Genomic DNA, 18,085 nt, shown 5'->3' with positions numbered 1-18,085 from the left:
GGCAGCCAGGGTTATGATGTGTTACAGAGAGCCATAATAATTCTGTGTGCATGGGGCATAACAGTGCTAATGACCACAACATCAACAGATCAGTAATGTTCACCACATCCTGAATACTGTCATTACAGACAATAAGTTGGTACCAAAATTTCCTCCTGCAAGGAGGTTAATTACTTCACTTCTCTCTGTGATAAATCTTTTTTAAGAGATGCTGCTGTCAGTAAAACGTCAAACTGCAGATTCGCTCTCGGCAATAACATGTAATCAAACAGGGCAATTCTTCTTCAAGCAATTATATGTCTGCTTCAGGCTTATTAGCATTTGTGTAAAAGGATAGGAGGTTTCAGAAACAAGCAGAAAGCTAGAAGAGTTGGAAATTATGTTCTGACTTCCAGTGTCATCATCATTCTAAATGATAGAAAAAACACTGCTCAGTCATTACTGTGCACAGAACTGTGCTGGAGGGTAGCCAGTGAATCATCATAAATATAGGACCTGGACAGACTGCAACTATAGGAACTGAAAGCTTTGATGCTATTCACGCACATTACAAGATCATGCTAGTTTAGGCCAGCACACGCCTATTAATCATACAATGAATCCCTTGTTGCCATCTGCCTCTGGCAGGGTCTGTTGGGAGTACTATGGCTAGATTCATAGGGTGCTTTCCCATCCTGTTCAAAGGTACTGTTTTGTGGTTGGCAAAATTTACCACTAGAACAGGTTGCAACAGGACTCCAAAATGGTAAGGGTTTCTTTTTTCTGTCCTGTTCAAAAGCAGTATCCATAGGTATCCTGTTTTCTACAAACAGAAATCAGAGGTAATAGAATACAACAGGATAGACAAACTTATGTAATTTAAAAAAATAAAATAAATGAAATACATGACACGAGCCTAGTCTAGAATGGTGGACCTGGGCCTTCATTAGGCTCTCAGCTTCCATTGCATGGTAGGACAACCTCCTCTCTCTGTCTTGATTCCTCAATCACTATTTAGCACATTATAAATTCTGAAAGTAGATGAAAAATTCTGGATTCATCTTATAATAAAATTTGAAATTAGGATGAATATTTTCCCACATAAGTATACAACAGCCTACCAAGCTCTGTTCTACTCTATAACACCAGTCTATGTTTCTTCCATAGGGAATGTGCCATCCTATAACAGGGAAAGGTGACCGTTTATTGGCATTGACGGACACTAATAATGCTCATGATTATACAATCATTATCAATTAGAAATGAGCGAACCTCGAGCATGCTCGAGTCTATCCAAACCCGAGCATTCGGCATAGCAGGGGCTGCTGAAGTTGGATAAAGCTCTTAAGCTGTCTGGAAAACATTAATACATGGATATGTTTTCCACATAGCCTTAGGGCTTTATCCAAGTTCAGCAGCCCCCGCTATGTCGAATGCTCGGGTTCGGATGGACTCGAGAATGCTCGAGGTTCGCTCATCTCTATTATCAATAGACAGCCATCTTTCTTTGATATAGGACATTCTCGTAGTGGGATCATAGTCATATTCTGCTTTACACAGATCAAACATTTCAATAGCACTGATTCACTTTAAAGGGAACCTGTCACCCCCCGTACCAGGGTGACAGGTTCCCGACCCCCCGTTAGAGACCCCTATACTTACCTCATCCCGCCGGGTCCCGCTTCTGGATTCGGTCGGGTGACGGAGATCTCAGCCGCTGCAGCCCGGCGCGCGCGCTGAGAGATGAGTCCAACACCCATAGAGAATGACAGGAGAGTCCAGCGCTCCGTCATTCTCTATGAGCGTTGGACTCATCTGTCAGCGCGCGCGCCGGGCTGCAGCGGCTGAGATCTCCGTCACCCGACCGAATCCAGAAGCGGGACCCGGCGGGATGAGGTAAGTATAGGGGTCTCTAACGGGGGGTCGGGAGCCTGTCACCCCGGCACGGGGGTGACAGGTTCCCTTTAAGTGTTTAGTACGTTTGCTTTGCAAAACTAAGATCCTGGGTTTAAAGGGGTATTTCCATGTCAGCTTGTTATCCCTTATCAATAGCATAGGTGATAACAAGCTGATCACTAGGCTATGACTTCAACCAATGCCAAGAACAGGAATGCAATTGCCCCACAATGAATGCAGCACTCACCGCACTTGCTCAGCCACCACAGTCTATGCTTTATTTATACATTATGGGGCCACCAGACACTTCCAAGAACTTAGAAGCATTTGGTGTCCACATAGAGAATCAATAGAGAAGACTGATGGAGTGGCAGCACATACATGAAGAATGCTCCATTCATTGCTGAGGCAGACGAACAACATATGTGGACAAAGAGGGGCGCCTATATAGTATAGCAAAAACAATAACAGTGGGAAAATTACTTGTAAGATGACCAAACTAACCTGGTGAAAATCATAGGCACAACACTAGTAGGCGTTTTTGTTGGGTTAGACCACTGCCTGGCCTCTGGTTCTTTGCTCCCGGCACCCGTCCTGATGCCAAAGCATGAAAATGCAGTTTGGAATTGACCATTGGACAATACATACAGCCACGGCGCAGGACTCACAAAATAACTCCAAGGACCTCACAGATGTCCATCTTAGGCATTTATTCACACTAGGCTTAAAAATGTTCTAAGGGTGTCACTTTAATACAGCTGAAGTCGCTGTGGTGAAATTCAAGTAGGTGCCTCGACACACTGTGTTTGGTAAAATGAGAATTGGTGTTGAAACGGTGGCCAGTCATTTAAGTGACACCCTTAGAACAGGTCCCAACGACAGAGGCCAATAGACAAAAAACGCTCAGTAGGCGAGAAGCCTTTTGGATATTTAAGCTGAAAACACTTACAGTATGACAGAGGGCGTAAATGAAGCACTTGAATCTAAGATATAACTGTTTATTGATCTGCACCAATATTGGGCATATGTATTCTGTATGTAAAAAATCATTATATATTTATTACTTTTTTTTTTTTTTGTATTGTACCTTTTCCAGTGCATCTCACAATTGTTTTTTAATCAAATCAGCAGGCCAATATTATATTCTAGCAAGCCTTTTAATTATTTATATGTACTTTATTTACTCTATAGACAAAGATATTTTAATCATATATATATCTTTTGTATATACATGTTATGATCTTATACACTCTTTAGGAATTGAGTCATGTGTATTGAGTCTGCCCAATTGATTTCATTTTTGGACATCTAGTGTTCTTTAGCCGTTTATACCTTTTTGACATAACTGACCTGATATTGGCTAACTGTGTCAGTCATTCTAATTTGAGCCATAGTCCTTAGCAATGTTTATGTCTATGCCATACGGTTTGTTCAGTCCTGCATGATAGATTTTAGTACTCATTTTATGTAGTTTCTTAGTTATATAGAGGATCTTTGTCTATGTAATTAAGTAATTTCTGTTATTGTATATAGGAGCTTGATAAAGGTGTCAGTCCGACACTGAAACGCGTCGCTTATTTTTAAGCCTAGTGTGAATAAACGCCCAAGATGGACACCTGTGAGGTCCTTGGAGTTATTTTGTGAGTCCTGCACCGTGGCTGTATGTATGGTCCAATGGTCAATTCCAAACTCCATTCATTGCTGAGTGATTGTGTCCCTGTTCTCAGTAGGGGCCCTCACTAGTAGAGGCCCTGGTGGCTGATCAGCTTGTAATCCTCAATCATATGGTGAGGGGATAACAAGCTGAGATGGGAATATCACTTTAAGTACAACCAGGTAACATAGGATTTGTACAGTCCCCCCTTGGGTTTTCTCTGGTTTGCTTTCACACTGATGTGTTACTGGTAGGGATGGTCGGAACCCGCCGAGGTTCGGGTTCGGCTGAACCCGAACGCTCGGCATCGGATTTCCGCTGTCTGCTCGCTCCGTGCAGCGGGCGGATACAGTGGGAGGACCGCCTGGAAAACTGGGATACAGGCTATGGCTATGGCTGTATCCCAGTTTTCCAGGCGTTACTCCCACTGGATCCGCCCGCTGCACGGAGCGGGCAGACAGCGGTAATCATTGCGGAGGGTTCGGGTTCGTACGAACCCCGTCCGAACCAGGTTCTGACCATCCCTAGTTACTGGTAGTTTAACCCCCTTACAGTTTTGGATGAGCTCTGCTCATCCTAATGTCCATGACCATAGCAGTTTAGTATAAGGAAAGCTCATCTTAATTACATGGGTACTGCCACAGTGCCAGCTACAGTAGGGACCCTGCTGCAACTGCCAGAGATGGAGATAAGTCTATTCCCATTGGTTAAACCCCTTTCATGCCACGGTCAATAGTGACTGTCATGTTTGAGTGTCAGAGTGTGAGCTTCCTCGGTCATCATTGGCATGCAGTGATTGTAACTGCTGATAGCAACTGGGGGTCTGACCAGGGCTCAACCTAAAGGCACAACCTTACACATTACCTATTAGCATAATACTGACAGACAATATTGCTTTGGTACAACAAAGCATTATATCAGTAATCACACTGTAAAAAATTAAAATATAAAATAAATCCACAAAGAATTTTTTTTTATAAAAAGTTTTATTTTGCCAAAGTGCAGTGACAGTTTAGTATTGGTTGCCAAAAAGGTAAAGCTAACAATACTACCATACTTTGGCTACTACACTAAAGAATGTACCTACCCATTTTTGTGTTTTGGGTGGAATTTATTTATTATTTTTTATTTTCTAATTGATTGTGTATTATACAGTATTGTGTAATACTATTTATTTTCAGAATTACAAGTACAGGCGCACCTGGATTACTACTGGATTATTGAACAGCTCAGAAACTAATGGTTGGCAGATATATCTATTGCCTTCATAATTGGGACTGAGCTACAGCAGAATTCCTGGATCTGAACATTTGGTTTTCATTTTGGCTTATTTTACACATTTGGAGGACACTTGATTTACTATCTAGGTGATATCTGGGTGATATATGGAGAGAAATAAAGCTTCTCCAATTCTTGAGGCGAGTCGTTAACAGAACATCACAATTTCCATTGTAACAAGTTCCATATTTTCACTTAAAAAGCAGCCGGTTGTTAAAGCAGGGAGTCTGAAATCCAGAGATCATTTGTCTGCTCAAACATTTACATGTATCTGATAGATATTAAACACAGAGCAAGAAGAAAACACAGTGATATTAGGTTTATAGCAATAATGTTTTTTCTTTATTTCACCATGTGCTATAAATAATTCCAATACAGTAATTCTCACATACATTTATTAACTCATACATTTTTCTAATCTTTTTCTAATCTTACTGTCTGCTGTGTATAATTGGGACTGTTCTAGGATGATTTGTCTCTAATGTAGGTCCTGTATCTGCTACATGGCATTAATTCTACGCAGTACATTACAATATTAACTACATAACATTAATATCATATGGATATAAAAAAACAAAAAGTGCAGCAGCAACCTACAGGTGCAGGGGCCTACCGTATACGCTCCTCCCAGTATACACATGATAAACACCTGCTCTGTAGATATTAAAAGGTGAGGATCTTAGCAAACTATTTGATCAAACAGAGTGTACCATGTTGCCACGTTATATCATATGGATATAGTCAAATATAACCAATTTCCCCAAGCAGAAATAAACTAGAGAAGGCGAGTATAAAATTGTGTTGTAATAACTCACAGTTTGTCATCACTTTCTGACTTCTTATTGTATTTTCATGCAGTAATATAGGATACAGGCTGTGTGTCTCATAACATACGGAGATTGTAGTGGCGTGCTTCCCTTGCCGCAGACATTTTGAGGGGTGGCTGTGGAACGTCCTCTGCAGGGGAAGTACAACACTACAGCCTCCATATGTCAAAAGTATTGGTGCTGAACCTGATAGGCCTGGCATCCCTGCTCTCTGAGGCAGTGGAAGGACAATCCTGATAGTGGCGCAGAGCGACTGGATCTGCCTTGGGAGTGAGGACAGGTAAGTCTATGACAGCTACCCTAAAAACTGTCATATATGCAGCAATAGATCAATAATAATAGATCAATAATAATCATCATAGATACAGTAATAAAGCCTAAAAAATTTACTGTAAGTAAAACATAGTTGTAAAAAATAGCCTACATTTTTTTAAAATAATGCAATGCAAACACCACATGGGAATTCACACTTCAGTGTGCACCAATTATAAATACAACATATAGTAAACAGTAATATACTGTACGTCACGGGTATATGGTCATGAAACGAGAAAACAACTGATAAAAAAATAAAATTTAGAGAAGGAAAATGCTGGGCAAAGAAAGACATCTGTGCTTTATAAGATAAGAAAGGTGGTTTCTGAGCAGATTGCAAAGCATCAGCTAAGCTATATAGTATCCTATATCCCCTGCAAAGACAGACCCTGCGTGAGAAGCTAATAGAAATCATACCCAGTATGAGGCAGAGGAATATACATGGGCTTATTTGGATTATCAGGCATGGAAGTGATTTGGTGCCAGGGACTAAGAAGTAGCGCTCAACACACTTAAAATGTACCTCATGATGAGTTGTGAGAAAACAGATTTGAAGGAAATGATCATTAAGTTTGTGCCTATTGCACCGCATGTACTTGTAGAAGAAAACATTTATTGTAGGATGACAAAATAATCCTAGAACACAATATTTAAGCTACAGAGTGTGTAGTCTATTTACTATTAATGTCAGCTTCTCAGTGGGTTCAGCAGTATACCATGATTATTTGTATAGTATATCTGCTTGATTGATCCCTATGTTGATAAGGAGATACTCACAGATACTTATTGAATACATTAGTTATGTTCCAATTAGAGATGAGCGAACCTCGAGCATGCTCGAGTCCATCCGAACCCGAACTTTTAGCATTTGATTAGCGGTGGCTGCTAAAGTTGGATAAAGCCCTATGGCTATGTGGAAAACATGGATATAGTCACTGACTGTAGCCATGTTTTCCAGACAACCTTAGGGCTTTATCTAAGTTCAGCAGCCCCAGCTAATCAAATGCCGAACGTTCGGGTTCGGATCGACTTGAACCCGAACCCGGTTCGCTCATGTCTAGTTCCAATAAAAAAACACATGATTAAAAATTTGTTAAAAAAAAAAACCCTGAGATATTTTTGTCTGGTTTCTGACCACTCTCCCAAGATCTTAAAAAAGTGCTGCTCCTCTATTTTGAATGAAGCAGCAGTTTACATGCTGACCAGATACTATATGCAAAACAAAGGATTCCATATCACATTCTGGGAATCATTGGGTGGAAAGATGTCAGAATCCCAATTTTGCACTGTGGTGCATCAGCTTCAAGTTACACCTCTGCAAAGAGGAGAATCTCTGAGATGGCTAAAAAGATATATGACAAGCTGAGTCATCTGGATGACTGCTGCAGCATAGATCATGTGAGTGCTGGCGTATAGCTAAAGATGTAAAGCTTGGAAACAAGATGTGACATTCGGACTAATAGAGTGCTCGTTTTATTTTGTGTGTTCCCCTACAGAAGGCTGCAAGGTAATTTACAGACCGGACTGTATACTATGAAAGGACTTTACTACTAAAACTGCTGGCATCTGTAAGCATCTGTAAAATGTTATAAAATCCCCAGTAGTAATGAGGCCTCGGAGAGATGGCAAACATATTTTGTAAAGTCTTTGATAATCACACTGTGATACAATCACTGGTTGCCTATTGGTTGTCACAGCAGACAATGGCCTTTTGAAGGCCTCTATGGCTGCCATGTTACACCCTGCCAGTGGCACGATGCAATTGAAGATAACAAAATGACACTGCAACACAAGTAAAAGAAAATAAATTCCAATTGTTTATATAAAAACAAAAGAAAACCTAAATAATATCTGCAATAGACATGAGTGAACCTTGAGCACGCACAATAAAATTGTGGCAATAAGAGAAATCTTTTTAAAAAGAAAAGCGGACGCCTTTTCTCTTTTTCTTTTAACTCTTTTTTTGTGAACATAGCCAAAGGCTTTATCCATGTTTTCCAGGACTTCCTAGGGCTGCATCCAACTTCTTCCTTCGAGGGACCAAATATACAAAAATTAGAAGGAAAAAATGTATTTACATTAACCAAGCACCCTCCACTCTGTGGAGTAGGCAGCACCTGGTTAAAGGGGTAGTGCGGCGGTAAAGAATTATTCACAGAATAACACACATTACAAAGTTATACAACTTTGTAATGTATGTTATATCTGTGAAAGGCCCCCTTCCCTGTGTCCCACCACCCCCACCCGTATACCCGTAAGTGTGGTGCGCTATACATACCTGTCACGTGCCGACTCGTCTCCGATCTTCAGTCATTGAGGTCATCTTCGGACGGCCGGGCCGAATCCCTCCGACCGTCCTGAGTGCCGGCCGCCCTCTGCCGCGTCATCGGCTGCTCAGCCGCGATTGGCTGAGCACAGTTTGGCTCAGCCAATCGTGGCCGCTGTCAGTGAATTTGACCCCAGCCGGTGCTGAAGTATTTGCCAGATGAACTTAATTTCTTTTGAATTGGAATGCAGGCGCATTCGGTTGTGCCCGCGTTCCTATTCACCATAGCTGACAATGTAAAGTACGTCCCGAGCCACACTTTACATTGTCTGCTATGTCAGTCTTGTGTCAGTTTTTTGTGAGGCCGCAAGGAATCCCAGGTGGAGTGTATACAGAGTGTACACACTCCGAATGGGATTTCATTGAAATCAATGCAATGTATTTTTTCCCTTAATAACATCCGGTGTTGCAATTTATTAAATGAAATTGTGTGAACTTAGCTTATGTCTGCATTTATGGCAGGTTTTTTTTGACAACATAAAGTTGAACATGTAGAGCCGCTGTAGCTATTATACTCATGTTCCTCTAGTTGAAGTTGCAATTTGTGACCAGCCCTATGATTTCTTGTTGCAGATTAAGCAACATCTGTATAACAACTATGTTACCAAACAACATGATTCATTCCCTACCCGTACTATGCAAGTTCTTCCAGCCCAAACAAAACCTTTAATATACAGAAGTATGTGACTACCTAAACGACAAATGTTTAGAGAATCGTTTGTTAGTCTACTTAAGTAGAGGATGGAGGAAATCAATGTAGCTTTGTGGCTGACGAGAAAACCAGCAGGATACTACGGTATAAGTAACATTTTATCTGCAGAGTAAGATTCCTGTTGATGGCTCTTTATTGATCACCTGGGAGATCCCACAAAGTGCTAGGTCCTTTATTAAAGATGAAATGAACACATTAATTTGATTATTTCACAAATTGTACAGCATTCACCACATATTATTTTATCTTTAGAGGCTATAAGGATGATCGAAGATGTATAAGAAATAGGATCCATTTTTAATAGTTAAACATTTCTTGAGTGCAAAAGAAAAAAGGCACAAGCAAAAAAAAACAACTTCCATATGTCTTCGTGATTTGCATGTTTTATTAAATAATGTTCTCATTGACTGGAATACCACAATCATTCCTCTCTATAAAATTCCTTTAGCAGATTGGCACTTCCCTCCTGATATAACCGCTCTTTGTTGAGAGCTTGTTGTCTAGGTTACTGACTGATATATGTATATATATATATATATATATATATATATATATATATATATATAGTGGTACCTTGGTTTAAGAGCAACTTGGATTAAGAGCGTGTTGGTTTAAGAGCTCAGCTCACAGTTTTTCAAAATTGGTTTAAGAGCTCCGTGTACTGGGTGGGAGGGCGAGTGGGGAGGGGCATGGTCTGCATAGCATGGTCATCCATCCTGTACTCTGACCCAGGAAGTCTCCCTCACCTTCCAAATCATAGCAGATCCACTTCAGGCTGGGGCTTTCATCAGGGGACAGGACTGTGGAGGTAATCTCTTTATAACTGTAACCCCTCTCTCCCCGGACAGAGAGCGCTGCATGTATGTGCCCACATCTGTCCTGCTCATTCCTTCATACTCCCTGCAGTCTCTGTCCACCCTTGTGTTTCCCATCCTCTCCATTACTGTACAGTAGTGATGAGCGAATACTGTTCAATCGAATAGATATTCGATCGAATAGTGAGATATTCGAATATTCGATATTCGTACGAATATCCCGCAAATATTCAATAAAGATTCGATAGGCGTTCAAGTCCCCCAGCTTCCAGTTTCACCCTCCAAATGGTCAAATAGATGTTTTTCTCATAGACTTTAATGGGATCGAATATTCGTTCGAATATTCGAATATTCGCGGGATATGCGTGCGAATATTGAATATTCGAATATCTCACTATTCGCTCATCACTACTGTACAGTAACTTATAATATCACATATTCTGCTTTTTCTGAATGTTTGTTTCATCTGTTTTACATGTTATTCAGAATAATAAATCATTAATTTGGGGTGTGGAACCAATTGTCTGCATTTCTATGATTTCTTATGAGAAAACTTGCTTTGGTTTAAGAGTGGATTTGGATTACAAGCATGGCTATATTTACCACTAGGCACCTGTGGTCATGTGCCTAGGGCAGCACAGTGCAGGGGGGCAGCACCAGGGAGCAGGGGGAAGGAAACAACTTTTTTTGTTTTTATTTTTTTTAGTCTCCCACCTCCTGTTCAGACTTGCCAGTAAATCTGGTGTCTTTTTGAGGGGGGTTGGGGGGGTGGTATGGTCATGTCTGGTGTGGTGGTGTTGGTCAGGTCTGGTATGCCTGTGACGCCTGGTGCTGTTATCTACCAATCTACCAATCCTGAGGTGAGAATTACGGCTCTAATCATTGATTCAATGTGGAAATTTGTTTGTGTTTTAAGCAATTCAGACAATTTGATTCAGACAATGTTTCTACATGTAGAGAAATGCATGTGGCTGAAACAACTCTCCCCAATGCTCCCCAAGATGGGGCGCCTCCAGGTTTAGTGCCTAGGGCAGCAGCAGCTGTTAATACGGCCCTGATTACAAGCATGGCACCGGAACGAATTATGCTCGTAATCCAAGGCATCCCTGTATATATATATATATATACACACACACACACGCACACACACTATGGATATGTTCCCACACAGTACTTTTGTTCAGTATTTTTACTCAGTATTTTTCAACCAAAAACAGGAGTGGATTGAAATCACAAAAAAGGCTATGTTCAAACACTGTTGAAATTTGGATGGGGGATAGCTGCCATTTAATGGCAAATAACGGCCGTTATTTCAAAACAATGGCTGTTTTAAAATACCAGCTATTATTTGCCATTAAATGGCAGCCATCCCCCATCCAAATTTCAACAGTGCATGAACATAGCCTTTCTGTGATTTCAATCCACTCCTCGTTTTGGTTGAAAAATACTGAGTAAAAATACTGTGTAGGAACAAAGCCCATACCTGTATTCACCCAGACTATAGCTATAAACAGTATACACCAACCAGAAGACCATTGTTGACAGTTTGTTGTCTAGGTTACACACTATCACTCTGCTCTAAAAGCAGTAGTTTGGGTGGTGTGTACTGTATATATAGCTGTAATATAAATGATAAACAAAAGAAGCCCATCAGGTAATACATACATAACGCCCTGGTAGGAGAGTCCACATTGCAGATGAGAGTCATGGGGACTCTCCTACCAGGGCGTTATGTATTACCTGATGGATTTCTTTTGTTTATCTTTTGTCTTTTATGTTAATCACAGGTGTGTGTGATACACTGCTTCATGCCCCAATAAGTTAGGGACATGTCTTAGGGGTACACCATATAATGAGCATCTCTGATTATGTTGACTGTACATTTATTTCCACTAGTGTATACCTTTTAAATAAACAATTTTGGGATTTTGCACATTTGATGTGTATTTTTTTACAATGTTTACATTTGTAATTCACTTAATTGATTGATTATGTCTAATTATGAACATATGCATTTATACTGAGCTTTACTAAGGCTACATTCACATGCTCCATGTTCCTCACAGAACACGGACGTGGAATGCCTGTAATGGACTCTCCCCCATCCGGGCAGCAACTGTAATAAGGTGCTGAGAGCGGGGGAACTGTACAGATATGCACGGCGCTGTCATTACAGCATGGCACATATCTGTACAGTTCCCCCGCTCCCAGCATCTTATCACATATGCTGCCCGGGCGGTGGGAGAGTCCATTACAGGCATTCCACGTCCGTGTTCCGTCAGAACATGGAATGTGTGAATGCAGCTTGAGTGTATTGTATCACTGCTTGAGAAAGGCTGCATCTATAGCTGAAACATTGCACTAGTGTCATAAGCGAAATTTGGGGGGTGCAGGGGGGGCAGTGGCTCCTGGGCCCACACTGGCAGGGGCCCACTGAGGTCTCAGAAGCTTAATGCTGTCTGCAAAAGCTATTTCTTTTGCAGACAGCCTGCAGAGCGATGAGGAAGGACCTGTGGTGACGTCATAAGGGGGCGGGGCCGAGAACTGGAGAGGATTCTTGTGGATAAAGGACCTGTGGTGATGTCATGAGGGGGCGGGGCTGAGAAGATGCTGGTGCATGAAGGACATGTGATCATTGTCCTCTTATATCTCCTCCTGTAATGTGATAGATGGATAGATAGATAGATAGATAGATAGATAGATAGATAGATAGATAGATAGATAGGAGATAGATAGATAGATAGATAGATAGATAGATAGATAGGAGATAGATAGATAGATAGATAGATAGATAGATAGATAGATAGGAGATAGATAGATAGGAAATAGATAGATAGGAGATAGATAGATAGATAGATAGATAGATAGATATGGTATGAATTTAGTAAGAGCAGCACAACTTGTTGTAGGAGGGTGCCCGCAGGTAGTCTTGACCAAGACCTCCACAATATATCAAAAAGGATCGCCCACAGCACTCCGGAGTGCTGTGGGCGATCCTTTTTGATATATAGATAGATAGATAGATAGATAGGAAATAGGGAGATAGATAGATAGATAGGAGATAGATAGATAGATAGATATGAAATAGATAGATATATAGGAGATAGATAGATAGATAGATAGATAGATAGATAGATAGATAGATAGATTGATAGGAGATAGATAGATAGATAGATAGATAGATAGATAGATAGATAGATAGGAGATAGATAGATAGATAGATATGAAATAGATAGATATATAGGAGATAGATAGATAGGAGATAGATAGATAGATAGATAGATTATGTATGGAGATAGATAGATAGATAGATAGATAGGAGATAGATAGATATGAAATAGATAGATATATAGGAGATAGATAGATAGATAGGAGATAGATAGATAGATAGATAGATAGATAGGAAATAGATAGATAGATAGATAGATAGACAGGAGATAGATAGATAGATAGATAATAGATAGATAGATAGATACTGTAGATAGATAGATAGATAGATAGGAGATAGATAGATAGACAGGAGATAGATAGATAGGAGATAGATAGATAGATAGATAGATAGATAGGAGATAGATAGATAGATAGATAGATAGGAAATGGATATCTAGCAGCTCATCACATATCTTGGATTGTACGTACATGTATGATCACAACCAGCTCACCCCTTTGAGGCTATGTTCACACTGCGTATGTTTCTGCACGTAGTTTTGAGGTTGATGCGTTCCCTTGAAAGTATACGATATACAGCCGCACAGTGCACACTACGTATGAGCTTACGGCCGGATCATATACGGCGCTGTGAAAAATGAACAAGACCATTGTTTGAGGACGGAAATGTAGAAACTCACGGCCGTGGATTTCCTTGCGGTCCCGTACGAAGTACTTATTTCAGCCAAATTGAACTTGATTTTTCGATCCAAAAGGTTCTGTGAGTTTTATTGGGCTGAGCGAAGATTTCCAAGTAAATGACCTGTTTCAGATCGCTTCGAATCAAGCTAGGAAAGCATAACTGTACTACGGGCGTATGTTCGCAGTGCGTACGCATCCGGCCGCATGTCGATTTTTCCCACGCCCGTAGTTTCAGCCGCACATGTACGCCGGCGTACGAAATGCAGCCGGACTCATACGCAGTGTGAACATAGCCTTAATGTCTAAAAACTTATTACCTATACCATTATTATTTTTAGGCAAAGATAATCTGGTTAAAAGGGTTCTCCAGAATTAAGAAAAAAAACATAGTTCTTCCAAAACAGCGCCACCCCTGCTCTTAGGTTGTGTGTGGTATCACAGCTTGGCACTATTCACTTCAGTCGGATACCACACAAACTGAGGACAAGAGGGGTGCGGTCTGTGGAAAAAGGCAGCTATATTTTTCTAATCTTAAGCACTTTAAATTTTTTTGTGGTTCTATATATGAAATGTACAGAAGCCTCTTACACTGCTCTTTATCCTTATCCACTATGAGTAATGTAGAAGAATATTCCCTTTATTATTCAGAAAGCCTTGTCACCTGCTGAGGTTCCCTATGGGTAAGGTTGGTTGGGGGCCCACTCAGACTCACTCGCCCCCCCTAGGCTGAACCTCTAGCTACGCCCCTGACTAGTGTGATTAAACAAGTGAAGATTCTTTGGATCTGCGGTCTCCTTGGCATTTTTTGGCCCCAAAAAGATATGTTATTTGTACTTCAGGCTATGTTCCGTTACTGTTCTGTTCCGTTACAGGCTATGTTCCGTTACTTCAGTAACATAGCAGGGAAAGGCAGCCTTCTCGTAATATAAAGAGGCACTTATAATGATCATTATCAGTGGCTGTCTATCTTATGAAACAACCATCTTTCTAAATATGTTCCTGAAGTGGAAACATAGTTTTAAACTGGTACCATAAGAAAAATTCAACTCCCCACTAAAAAAAAAAAAAAAAACATGCTCTATGACCTTGGAACTTATTAACAAGGTTAAGGGTAAAATGTACATTTTCTTGCAAACATCTACATTTACAGTTCTTTAAAATTTGAAAGCAATCCCATGCGATCATGTTCTCTTTAGCTAGCATTGTACATTATGTGCGTCACACAAATCAAGAAAAGCAGAAACTGAAGTGAACAGCATTACAAATCTGATAAATACAATCTCGTTTTTCAGCTACAAAAGAATCATTGGTTTGCAACACAATGTCCTACAAGCTAATATAACTCAACTGTCAGAAAAGATATAAATCCTCCCATTTTATTCAAACAAATGTAACATTTATTAGCTGATATGTTCCATTAAGAACAGAAGTTGCCTCAAGGTATGTATAAAATTTATGTAAAGTTGTGAATCCTCCGATTATCTCATGTCTGCAGCAGCACAGGTGTAGAATACTACTGTAATAATATAGCTTATGTAGAAAAAAGGTACATCATAATTGGAATAAATAATGTTTCATACAGTAGAAAAATATTGGGTGCTGCATGGCAATGGTAAGTTAAGCAGCTGGACAGACAAGTGAGCCCGGTAGCTGCAATCTACTATGCTGCCAGATAAAGTAGAGGGTCCAATAAGCACCACAAGTTCATTGTTGAAAGCTAATAAGAGCTAGCTTTGCTCAATGCACATCTTATTGTAGGAGGTGGCACAGGATGTGTATTAGGCCAGTAGTGGATGTAACCTATGCTTGCTTATGGAGGAGGTGGAGCTCCCAGCTACTGGGGTGTATCTGGAGAGAGGGGGGCTCCAGAGAAAGTCAATTGTGCACAGGGGTTGACAATTGGGCCACCATGTGGTGAAAGCTGCAACAAACCACTGAAAAGAAAAGCTTTGAAACTCAGCTTTTACTCAATATAATAATAGGTAAAGTATAAAAAAGGTACCAAAGCTATCAATCAGATAAAAATGTGTTATAACAAAGCATACAGACCTTGAAGGTGAGAGACTACACTTGAATAGGGCAGAACTGAAAAACACCATATACTCACAATATGTTTTCTTCTGGGCAATTCTGCACATTAAGAGGGGCTTTTAGGATATAAAGCATAATGACATAATGAATCCTAAACAGCACAATGCTGCTAATGTAGAGCAAAAAAAAATGAAAAGCTCATTGTGCTGATTAGGAGCAAAAATAGATGTCAGCTGTCTAACTAATGAGTATAGTGATTATTCTCTCCATAAATTCAGACCCTCTCCCAAGACACAAGGCTGATGGAAAAAATAATCTTACATTTACACAAGTTACAAAAAAAAAAAAAACAAGATGTCACCCTTTAAGCTATGATTAAAGGCTCTACTGCAGACTTTGTTCAAAGCAGAAAATGGAGCTAGTGAATCCACTATGTGCGTCAGCCATGGGTAGCTCTGGAAGTAATGTGTCATCAGCTGGCTTTGTGGGTATTAGAGGTGAGCAAACTTTTTAAAGGTTTGTTCCGACAGGTTTTCTGAACTTTGAATGTTAGGCCATTTCAATTCCACTATCTGTTTGGACAGCAGCATTTACATGGTGAAACAGCAGGCACTCAGGATTGCTCCATACTGGCTATTAGCAGCGGCCCCCATATAGAGTGGGCTTGCACCCTGAGCTCACTCTGCACAATGTTGACAGCACCAGGACAAGCATGCTCGTCCTGTCTCATACAGGATAACATACAGCAAAGCTTTTTAAAAAAATGTCAATAGGAAACTACATTCCTACATGAGGGTCTGTGCACACTACGGAATTCCCGCGTATAACCCGCGGCGTATTCCGTCGCTCGTACCTGCACGCGGCGGCGCGCATTTCCGCCCATGCCATAGACAATATTCTATGCACGGGTGGATTACTCATTCCGCCGAAAGAATTGACATGTCACTTCTTTTGGCAGGATGCGTAATCCTCATATAAGGAAAAAAGAAGAAAAGGAGAGTAAGGTCCCCTAGACTAATTAGATTAAATATAATATATATGCAAATGGACATAAATAATATATATATATAGACTGAATTTTATAGTTGAAAATATAGAAATTAATTTACTATGCACATGCAGACAACATAAAAAATGCCTAAAAAAAGGTAAATCTGGTACCAGAAACTAGTGATAAAATATATAAAAATGGTCTATTGTGGAGGACCAGAAGAATAAAACTAGGAAAAATAAACCTGAAAAGATAAAAATAAAAATACAAAATATAGGTTCTGTATATGGGAAAAAAAGAAAAAGGAAAAAACAAGACGGATGACTGTTGTCAAGTCTGCAGATGAGCAGTGGTTTGGATATGCACAGTCAGTGCTTTCTCTGCACTACCTCTTTATTACCTTCAGAATGCGTAACCCGCCCGTGCATAGAATAGTGTGTATGGCACGGCGGAAATGCGCGGCCGCGTGCAGGTACGAGCGACGGAATACGCTGTGGGTTATACTCGGCAATTCCGTAGTGTGCATGGCCCCCTATGGCGTAAAGCAGCATTCGTTTTTACCATCCCTTCTATCCCTTAGGCTATGTGCATACTTTTTTTTCTGCCGCATGCCAGGCTATACGTCAGAAACATAAGAAAAAAAATGCTGACGCTAGCTGGACGTGTTGCTGATGGCCCTGTTGACTCGAATGGGCAGGAAGTAGTCATTTTGTGACTATGTTCTGTCCATTTCCTTTCCATACTCCTAGTTTGGGCGGGACTCATAGGCATGGCAGACTACATTTTTGGGTCCTTCTTCAGGAAAAAAAGGATATATCCATGAAATGGACAGAACACAGTCACAAAATGAATAGCCTGAAACAAATAGCAAAAACGCAGTGTAAACTAGAGCCACTTTGCGCATTCTGAAGTTCCTGCTTAGCTTCAGCTTCTGTTGACTGAGGTTGAGTTGCGTTACCTCTGATAGGGCCGCCACTATGTCTATGCCTTGGTTGATGCAAGTCTCAGCAGTTAGGCACCAACAAATCATGTATGTTAGAGACATACCATCAATGATGAAAACTACAGAACTATATGTATAGGACAATTATTGAACTGGTAGTACACTTAAATATAATAAGGTCCTGTCATTTACAATAGACTGACAGAGGGGTAGCTATAGGTCTAGATATATGGCTATTTGCTTTGTAAAACAATGCAGCAACAAAGAAACAAACTAAATGAATGCTCTGAAATGATTAGCCTTATGCAGAAAGTCTCTACTCATTATTCTTCGAGAAGCAGAAATGTTTTTGAATAACCACAGTAAGTTCTATTTTTACATTCAATCCAATTTTCTTTAATAAACAGCATAGTTGTTCAAGCTGTGTTCTATCAAACATCTGCAAGAGGTCTCCTAATCTCCCGTCTTT

Source organism: Dendropsophus ebraccatus, chromosome 1 (assembly GCF_027789765.1).
Source record: "Dendropsophus ebraccatus isolate aDenEbr1 chromosome 1, aDenEbr1.pat, whole genome shotgun sequence".
In the NCBI taxonomy this organism is placed as follows: Eukaryota; Metazoa; Chordata; class Amphibia; order Anura; family Hylidae; genus Dendropsophus; species Dendropsophus ebraccatus.
This window is presented reverse-complemented; position numbering follows the sequence as displayed.